Below are 10,838 nucleotides of genomic sequence, written 5' to 3'. Positions count from 1 at the left end.
AATGTTTAGAAGGAGCACCTGTAAAAATTTGTATGTCAGGGTCATCACCACAAGAGTAAGATAGAAAGCAAACATCCGTCCTTCTAATTAATTTAATCAGGACACAACCAAACTGGATCATTTGAACCCCTAAAGAAGAAAGCATTCCTGTCTAGTGTGCAATTAAGACAAGGGCTCAGACAGTTTAAGCTGGCTCTTCCATGTTTACATAACTGCTTCAGTTCTTTGCTTTCCAGCCACACTGGGAATGTTTTTTGAGTTGCGAAGATTCTTCACTCACTCACCTCAGTATTCTTCTTAAACAATACCTCTAATAAAATCAGTTTAAAACTAAAGAGTAGAATTACTTTCAAAGCATTTTTAGTGCACCCTCAATTCTGACTTGAGAATTCATGACCTATTCTGCACTCGTAATTGTAGAAGTTTGAGCCTTTCTGTTAACTCTACAAAGCATATCAAAATTGTTGGGAGTTTTCCAATATGAAGAAAATGTTTTAGCTTTTTAAAAAACCTTTTAAAGAAAATAATCAAGTATTTCTTTCAAGTGAACTATTCACTTAAGTGAGTGCAAGCATATGGTTTAAAAATCAACTAATAAGATAAACACTTTACTTTTTTGAAATGATACTGAATTAATAATCACCTGGGCTAAGCTTAAAAATAATCTAGTCTAGTAGTTCTTGCCCTCTTTTGGGTCAGGGACCCCCTCTGAGAATCTAATATGGATCTTCTCACCGCAACATCCATATATGTATAATTCTAAGAAGGTCACAGATCTAGGGGCTCTGTGGAATTTATATTCAAAAATCTATAACCGAGATCAAAACCCTTTCTTTTTTGATTAAATTTTTTACTGTTCCTAAACTGTAGTTTTGTTTTAATGTCAAACAAGTACTTAAAATGGGAGGGCAAGGTAGGCCTAATTTCCAGAACCTATATACTTCCTACTATCATCTCTCTGAGAATGAACAGCAAAGCCATTGTCTCTCATAGGTCTCATTTTTTTTCTTTAAGTTTTATTCAAATACAGAAACACAACAGAATAGTATTTCCCACGCTGACATACCATAAGCCAGTTAATGAATGTGCAGAAAAAGAATTCAATAGTTTATTTCCACTTCTTGGAAATTTACAAAGAATCTCAACATATTAAAGGCTCTGAGAAGTCCTGTTGCAAGATTTCTTAAGACCTAGACTGAAATCTCAGAATGTCACTTCCACTACATTCTATCAATCAAGCAAATCACTAAGGCCAGCCTGCAACGAAGAGGAGGGGAAATTACACTCCACCTCTTGAAGGAACAGTAAAGAGCTTGTAATGTTTTATTTTACACCTATCAAAACACTTGTTACTTTGTATTAGAATTATCTATTTACTTGATCCTCTGTTCTATTATGCTATCATCTCTTTGGGGATATTACTTTTTGGGGTTCCTTCCTCACTACTGTATCCTAATAGTTAGAAGTCATATAATTGTTTGTCAGATAAATGTTTACATATAGAAAGAAAAGAGCTAGTAGAGAGAGCAGTTGAAATTACAAGGAGGAAAGCAGATGATGGGTAGAATCAAGTTCTTTATGAGATCAAAAGGACATGACCCGTAACAAGGTGGAGGAATTCACCCTAGGAAAGAGAAGCATCTCCACTGACATACAGAAGAGAAAGGAAAGTCTGCGGAAGGTTAAGAGAAGCTTGTTATCAGAAACAGGGGAATTACACAGCTTGAGGGGAACTGTGTAAAAAATGGAAGGAAAGTAGAGCTGCATTCTAGCTCTAAATGCCCCAATTTCTTCAGGGACTTATTCATTCATTGTTGATACATGTGCAATAGGATAGTGATTTCTACTAGTAGCGGAGTAAGCATATCAAATTCCAAACATTTTGAAGGATTCCTCAGTCCTGACTATGGAACTTTTTTTAAAAATCACTCTGGTTATTTAAATGTGCATTACTTAGAAGCAAAACAAATTTGGGGAAATGTCCTAATGTACCTGGCTACTACCTGCCATTCAACCTCCCCACAATTCCAATATATTACCAAAAAGCCGCAAAGAAATCTGCAACTGAGAGAAGCTTCAGCAAGAACACAGGGAGTAGGGTAGGACAAATCTAATTATTAACCAATGAGACTTCATAAATAAAATACATACACTAAATTCCTCCAGCTAGAGTCCAGAGTCAGGAAAACCTTTACATCATCTAATGAATTTATCTTTTTCTTTTTCTTCAGTTTGTTAATTAAATAATGTTTTTCAATCGCCCGTAATAACACTGCCTAACTTAGAACATGATTACAATAATTATCCTGAGTATCTAATACATTTGTACCTCTCCTTTTTAAAAAAAAAATTGATTTCTGGTATTTTTAAAAAGTATTTTTATTGTCTTGCTTGTTGGGGATTAAGTACAGAAGTTATTTCAAAATTGCATTGGAAGCAGCCAGGGTAAACATTAATTTTTAAAGAACTGCTTAACACAAGTAGAATGATCTGGCCACTAAGACAGTCAATCTATCAGCCCTGAAGCAATTCTTGCCTTAATACAATGCCACCAAGCTGAACATCCAAGAAAAATGGATCACAACAGGACACAGAAATAGTTACTATAGGTCATGTAAGAAGTTAATTCATGAAGCTCTCAAGTATGGTAAAATAAAGAAATGCTTCTGGAATTCTAGAAGGCACTTAATGTAGCTCAAAAAGAGCTACCTCGTGTATCACACCATATCTTTATACAAATGTTGGTCTGATCCTCTAGAATTCATATGATACTTCCCCACTCAGTTATAGGTTGAGCAGATTGCTTGAGGCTTAGGCCACAGACTAATAGAGATGCAATTATACACAATTCATAACGTATTTATTCCACAACTATTTATTTATTGACTATTAGTTAATATTAGTTAAGTGGATCAGACACAGTGCTGGAAACTAGGGATTTATCAAGAGAGAAAAGGACATGATCTTGACTTTGTGAAGCTCAGAAACTAAAAGAACCAGATATTTGGTAGGAGAGATGCTACATGAAATGGGCTGAATGGCGGCCCTAAAGGTATGTCCATGTCCTAATCCCCAGAACCTGTGAATATTACCTTTTATGGCCAAAGATGTGATTAAATTGAAGATGTAGAGAGAAGGAACTTACCTGAATAACCTGAGTCAACCCTAAATGTAATCACATGTATCCTTATGAGAGAAAGATTAGAGGGAGATTGACAGACACCCAAGGAAGGAGATGGGAAGACAGAGGCAGAAATACGAGTGATGTAGCCACAAGCCAAGGACACAAAGGAATGCCTACAACCACCAGAAACTAGACATGGCAAATAACAGATTTTCTCACAGAGCCTCCGGAGGGTGCAGCCCTGCCAGTATCTTGATTTTCTGCCTCTGGTTTCCCAGAACTGTGAAAGAATAAATTTCTCTTGTTTTATGCCACCAAGTTGTGGCAATTTGTGATGGCATGCCTAGGAATCTAATACAGCACACAAACTACTATATAATTACAATATTTGATGTGTCAGAAATGAAAAAGACAGAATTCTGTACGAGTATAACATAGATGCCTACTTCTTATTGAGAGTGGTGGTGTGGGGAACCCAGGAACAAAAATTATATACCAGGTGTATGGAATTGTTGGTTACTAATCAAAGTGCTAAACAAGGTCACATACCGGTTACATGCACGCCCAGAAAACACCCTACCAAGCACATGTCCCAAGATGTAAAAATTGTATGTTTACGTAGATAACAGAGGCAGATTTAAAACTGTTGTATGAATATACATTTTTGCTACAAACAGATGAACCATTTGAAAGTGACTGAAGACCTTGATGGATTTAATTATCACCACTACTCTACATGATGCTTTTTTGAAACCAATGCTGATTAGATTATTCTAATTCCAGGTTAGAGTTTCTGATAATGTTGTCATGGAGTTAGTTTAGATTCTTATCGTCCCTGAACTCTTCCTAAATTCCAAGTAAGACTACCAGGAATTTTTTTTTTAATACACCAGTAATGCTATCAACACCACCAGGTGACAGAGAATTATGTGAATCCTGGAGCAGGACCCCAAGGACTACAGGACCTGCACCGAATCAAGACTGGAGGGGCACAAGGTACAGAAAGTGAAGAGGGGCAAGCAAGGTAACCAACAAGACGGAGAAATGAAAAATAAAATCCAAAATTACTTACTCTGCCAAGTGAAGCACATTCTCTGAGCAGAACCCTGGGGAGAAGGATCTGAGACTGAAGCAAAACTGGGAAAGTGCTCAGAGGCTTCAGGGGGCAAGTGAGTGCAAAACCAAACAAGGTTTAGCTAGTCTAAACCCTAGGGAAACTCAGAAATATCCATAAAATATTCCCTTCCAGAAGGACAGAACCTCACTCTAAGGGAAGATTACTGGGAAGAGCAGCCAAATTGAGCAGGACAGAAACACTGGAGGCAAAGGAGGGTGAAGGTTCCATCCTAGGGGTAGAGGCCCAGAGAACACAGATCCAAGAAAGTCCCCAGACCTCGTAGCAACGATGCATAAAGATGAGAGCCCAGCCTTAGAGGCAAGGGGCACAGGCTGAAACAGAACAAATTCCGGATCAGATTTAACTCTGAGACAGAGAAGTGTGTAAAATCTGCATAATACGAGAGGGAATCATCTAGATATGAAACTGAAAGCCAGCCTGGTCTTGTTACCCCTTCCATGGGAACCTCCTTTGAGTAGCCAAGGAAAACCCACCCCCTTAAAAAAGCAAAGGAAAAAAGGGATTTAATCTAATGTCTTAAGGAGTTATTATGCAGTGAAAGAATACTTTTGAAATACAAAAAATTAGGAAAAAAATGCTGTTTCAGGATAAAGACTAAATCGGAAGAAATACAAGAATAAGCAGAAACACAAGAGAAAATAAGCACAACTAAAAGCACAGAAAGGGAATCAAGTGTAAAAAAGAGACAGGGACAAGAAAAATCACATAGGAAAAAAGACTTCTAGAGGAAGTGACAAAGAAGCTAGACAAGGGAGATCTGATACACATTTTATTAGAGTCCCCAGAAAAGAAAACCAAAGCAATGGAACAAATATTTCTACTATAATCCAAGGAAATATTGTTGTAATGAAGACTTGAGAAATATATATACGCATGTATTTCAGTATTTGCACTAAAAGGGCATTCCATAACTTAAAAAGTTGATTCAAAATGTTCAGTACCAACAAATATTCCAATACAGTCACTGGGCTTTCATTATGAGGAAAATATTCTTTGGGCAGAACACAAGAAGTCCAAATCACATATAAACCCAAGAAGAGCAAAAGAAAATCAAGTTGGTATCAGACTTCTGGATAAGCAACAAGGATTTACTGTACAGCACACAGAACTATATTGAGTATCCTGTAATAACCTACAATGGAAAAGAATCTGAAAACATGTATATATAACTGAATCATTTCTCTGTACACCTGAAACTAACACAATATTGTCAATCAACTATACTTAAATTAAAAAAAGAAAAAAAGAATGCGGGCTTGGGCCTGGAACACTTCCTTACCAAGAGATAGAGTCCCACAGCCTGTGCTGAGCTCCACACCTTGTGTGAGAACAATTTTCCCAGTTTCAGACTCAGTGTATACTCTCGCCCTGCTTAAGCACGTGTGGCACGTGGCACCTGCTTATCCCCAGTGGGGAGAGGACACGGTGTCTCTCCTGCAGCACAAGAGGAGTGCATGCAGGCCTACTGGCCCACATTAGTCACTAGGAGGGAACCTGCTGGCCAGAGGGGACTGGCGCCCACTTGGGAGCTGGTCTCACTCTGTCTTTTCTCCATGTGAGTGAAGCACTGTCCACCCAGTGCTTGGCTGCTGTGTTTTCCTTTGGGGACTCCAATATCAAAATGCAGTGGGCAGAAATATTTGGACTTGCTCCTAATAAAAGGCAACACATATCCTTTGCTTAACACATTACCTTTTCCGATAAATCCCATTTTGGCTGTGAGTAGATTAAACTGGATTTCTATCAAAACCAAAAGAATTCTGCTGGACATGCCTGTTCTCCTTTAGTGATATCACTGCTTCTATAACTCTGGAGAATCAAGAGTGGGTTCTCTCCACTCTTCACTGGAAGGGGCATTTGCTGTTTACCTCCTAGATACAGCGGTAGAGGTTAATAAAGATAAGATTAATGATCATAACTACTCTTATTTGTTGAAAACTTAGCATATCTCAGGCTTTCTGCTAAGCCCTTTCATGCAGGAGCACCTTTAAGTCCCCACAGCTCTATCAAGTAGGTAATATTATAACTTATATTTTACAGTTGAGTAATTGACGCTTTGAGAGGTTCTGTAACTTAATCAAGTTCACACAGCTCATAAATAGAGTTAGAACACAAATCAAAGAAAATTCAGAAGGTCTGTATTATCTGCAGGCCCAATTCTGTCCTCATTTAGAGGAACTATTGAAATTAAATATTAAAATTCTGAGGTATCATTTTATTCCAAGTCAATTCTTTGGCAATCTACTTTCAGAAAAATGAATCTCAGGGGAATGGGGAACATCTGGTGAAGTGTTTTTCTGGAGAGGAATCAGAGTGGTTTTAAGCCAAAGAGATAGCATCATTCTGAGGTTGTGTGTCCTGAAATGATGCTAATGATTTATTGTGCTTTAAGTCCTACATCCTAAAACCAAGTTAAATTTACAGAACAAGATGAAATGGAAGCATCGGCCTATACATTCAGAGTGTTTATGCCAGCATTTGTGTATAATATGTATTATGCTCCCACATCACTTTCCCATCTTTGCTACAGCCAATAACTCAACAGTAACCTTACACCAGCTGAGGGGACAATAAATGGCAGACCTGAGTATATTTTATGCCGCATTAGTGCATCGCTTCAGCTAGATAACGATCCTGACTTTCCAACCTACCTCCTTTATCAGCAAACCTGAATTTATAGGCCACCTCTTTCTCCCAGAGCACAGAGCAGCTCCTGCGGCCCATAATACATTGTAGCTTCAAACCTAAATCAGTCACAGGTACAGAGTTTTCAGTATGTGGAAACTAATCCACTTGGCTTTTTCAGTATTAACAACAGCTTTCTCCTTCTGAGAAAGAAGCTATTCAGCTAGAGCCTTTCTTTTCCTATTTCTTTCCCAACACTTACTGCAGTTCTAATTAATTGTCTAAAGTCTGTTTTCCTCATTCATCTATAAACCACAAGGGAATAGGAATCAAGTCAGCCTTGTTCACAGAATCTAGCACAGTGTCTGGTACACAGAAGATGTTTAATAAACACTGAATGCAGTTCTCACCCATATGTGACCATAAATCTTCTCCATCAGATTTTAGGCTTGCCAAGCCTCCCCAACTGCACGAGTTATTTTTTTATAGTTAGTATAGGCAAATTTTATCTCTGTGATAGAAGCACTTATTTCAGTTATAGAAAAACAACGCCATTTCAGAGTCAAGGTAACTAAGCAGAAGTATATTTTTTCCTTATCTACCCATACTCAAATAGCACCTATGGTTTCAAGACATTCTTAAATTAACAAGGAACAAATGCTGAATCAAGGTACCACCTGTCAACAGAAGAGGTATTAAGGCTACACATCAGCCCTGGAAATGGGAAAATACAAAGTGGTCTCGTGCAGTGATTCTCAACTTCAGTGTGCCTTAGAATCACCTGGACTGTGGAGACAGCGCCTTCAGGGGACTGAAAGCAAATCGCCGGATTAAGCAAGCCCTTGGTCTCAGAATAAATACCAAAGGGACTAAAGATACACATTTTGTTGCTCAGGGAGGGGCACAGACAAAATACACCATGATGTGTGAAATCAGCCAATTCCTCACTGTGTGGCTTCTCTAAGCCTCGGATTCAGGAATGATAACAGACACTACTCTCAGGACTTGCTCTGCAGATTAGGTCAGACAGAGCGCAGTAAGTGCTTCCCTAACTCATAACGCACAGCTGCTGTCATTTCCTCATTAGCCTATGAACCACCAGGGAGCAGGAATCAAGTCAGCCTTGTTCGCAGAATCTAGCACAGCGCCTGGTACACAGTAGACACTTTATAAGCACTGGATGCAGTTTTTACCAATACATGATCACCTTAGTAGTCCATTCAGAAATGCGTCTGAAATCTGACTATCCCACCAACAGTTATCTATTTGGTGCTTATCACGAACTAGCTACTGTGCAGGAGAAACAAAGATAAGGAAGACCATCTCTTCCCTCAAGTTGCTTACACATTTAGAAAGAGTAATAGGACAAGTGCAACAGCTGTAATTTAAGACGAATAACACAGGTTCCATGAAAGACGGGCAGCACAAGTGCGACAGGAATTCAAAAGAGAGAGAGTTTATTGTTGGAATCCAGAAAGGAGAAGGTGGCTTTTGGATGGAACTGGGAGGACGGCTAGAAACTGGAAGACAGAAAGAAACTAACCAGAGAGGACAGCAGGGACCAAGCCACAGAGCCCAGGAAGTGCAAGGATCTTTGGGGGAATGTCCAGTTTGCAAAGAGTTTGGGTTTTATGTCGAGAGCAGTAGTGACAGCGTGGGGCTTAGGTCAGAGCTACACGTGGAGTCCTTGCATGTCAGGGCAAGGAGTGAGGAGCTGGGGCTTAATTCGGAGGCACACAGCATCCTGCTTGGCAATGGCCTGTAGGACAACTTACTCATCCTCAAGGTATCCTTACACCTACATGGCCCCGACTTCCCTCCCAGCACTCCCTTTGGGTGGGTATTCTCCCTAAAGCCACATGCCTCTACTCCCGATGCCACTCCCAGCAGTTATCTCCTCTGCCTTTCTTTTCTATTTTCAGACTCATCAGTGATTCTCAAATACTGGATGCCTTACATGAACTGTGAAATGATTTCCTGTTTTTCTCTTGAATTTCTATGTTAGCAGTTTCCTTGGATACAGGGAAGGAGTTCACTGTGGGTCAGGTACAGAGCTGTGAGCCTTGTTAAGTCTGGTTTTACTCAGTTCCCAACAGCATGCTAATCACTCAGACGCTATTATTCCCATTGTAGAGAATGGACAAGTAAGGTTAGACAGCTAGGAAGAATCAAAGATAGATTCAAAGTCAGCTATGTCCAATTTCAGAAGCTGAACTCAACCCCTATACCATTTGGATCCTCTTGAAGATTTGGTTCCTAACGGCTTAGACAAAATGTGGTACTTTGTCACCGGTTTTCAGTGTCTCTGAAGTTATCTCCCCACACGAATGGGATATGTTTGACTATATGAAGAGAAAAATCTAACCGCAAATAAACTGGTTTATTCTGCCTATACACAAGAGATGCCACACTGACCCTGCTCTGTCAAATGTTATTTCTAAATCCGGGAAACTTTCCAAATCTGAAATGCTGCCTTTATTTTCCCCAAACCAAATAACAACAACTGCTTTGCTTCCAACGAAAATAGAATGACAGAATTATGTTTGCTTCTGGTTTTTATTTGTCCAGATTATATCAGAAAACACAGAGGGAACCAATATTCTCAGAGTGTATTAGGCAACGGTGCTAGATAATACATTTCTGAAAAGTAGCAGAAGCATAGCCCCGGTAAATAAATACAGTATGTTGATCTGGTTGATTTATTCATCCCTTATGTACCAGAAACACAAAAGGCTGTCTGTAAACTGTAATCACTGCCTTGCACATAATATCTGGTTTGATGTATTCTCTCAGTCACTAAAATTATAGAGAAGTCCAATCTTGAAATAAAGTTTTACTTTTGGAAACCAAATTTTTTTTTTAAGATAATGTGTTCAGCTGTAAAGGCAATTGCTACTCAATTTGAATCAGGATACAAAATTCAAATATCTACTACTTAAAAAGCAGATTTGTCATAAGATAGGTTTGTGAATGAAGAATTCTAAATGTTGAAGGGTATTCTTGGACTCTGGTGACAAAACTTACAGGGGCATCAATTTAACTTTATACGTTGCATTCGCATTATGGTTGGTCATGGAAACACGAATATTCATTTGGAAAAAGAAGAATGGTGAATCTTCGGAAAGAATTCTTCAGAGAAGGTAAGACTTTGCTATTGTATCAGAGTCCAGAGTCAAGACACACACACAAGAAATCGTAATAAGTAACTGATAAAAGTTTACCAGCAACAACATGCTAGCAGAGGGGTAAGAACAAAGTTTTCCAAAGTTCTGACCTCGGTATGGCACCAAAGATTAAAATTCTACCTCAAGATCTTTCTGGGGAATAAACATTAGTGCCCTGGCCTGGCAGTTGTAATCACAAAGTACAATCTCTACTCGATCATGGGAAATGTCTCCGTAGATACTACTATTGACTAAAAGAAATGTTTGCTACAACATACATCCTCACCCTTCAGTTAAGCTGAATGTGTCTTGAGCCCCAACTAGAATCAGCCTCAATCCTCCCACAATTCTGAGTTTCATCTCATGCTTTTCTACACCTCTTGCATTCTTTAAGGATTATTTTATTGTTTCTGGCAGGCTTCTCGAGTTGAATGCTTAGTTCCTTAATAACAGATCCAAAATATATTGGCAAGACCAATATCAAACAGCATATTGCCTGTGTTTTCTTCTAGGAGTTCTATGGTTTCAGGTCTTACATTTGAGTCTTTAATCCATTGTGAGTTTTTTTTTTTTTTAAAATATGGTGTGAGAAAATAGTCCAGTGGAATTCTTTTGCACATACCTGTCCAGTTTTCCCAACAATATTTACTATTTAGTGAAGAAGTTATCTTTTCCCCATTATATATTCTTGCCTCCTTGTCGTAAATTAATTGATTATGTAAATGTGGGTTTATTTCTGGGCTCTCTATCCTGTTCCATTCTTCTGCGTGTCTGTTGTGTGCCAGTA

Source organism: Camelus dromedarius, chromosome 8, assembly GCF_036321535.1.
Source record: "Camelus dromedarius isolate mCamDro1 chromosome 8, mCamDro1.pat, whole genome shotgun sequence".
NCBI lineage: Eukaryota > Metazoa > Chordata > Mammalia > Artiodactyla > Camelidae > Camelus > Camelus dromedarius.
Note: the sequence above shows the minus strand (reverse complement) of the source record.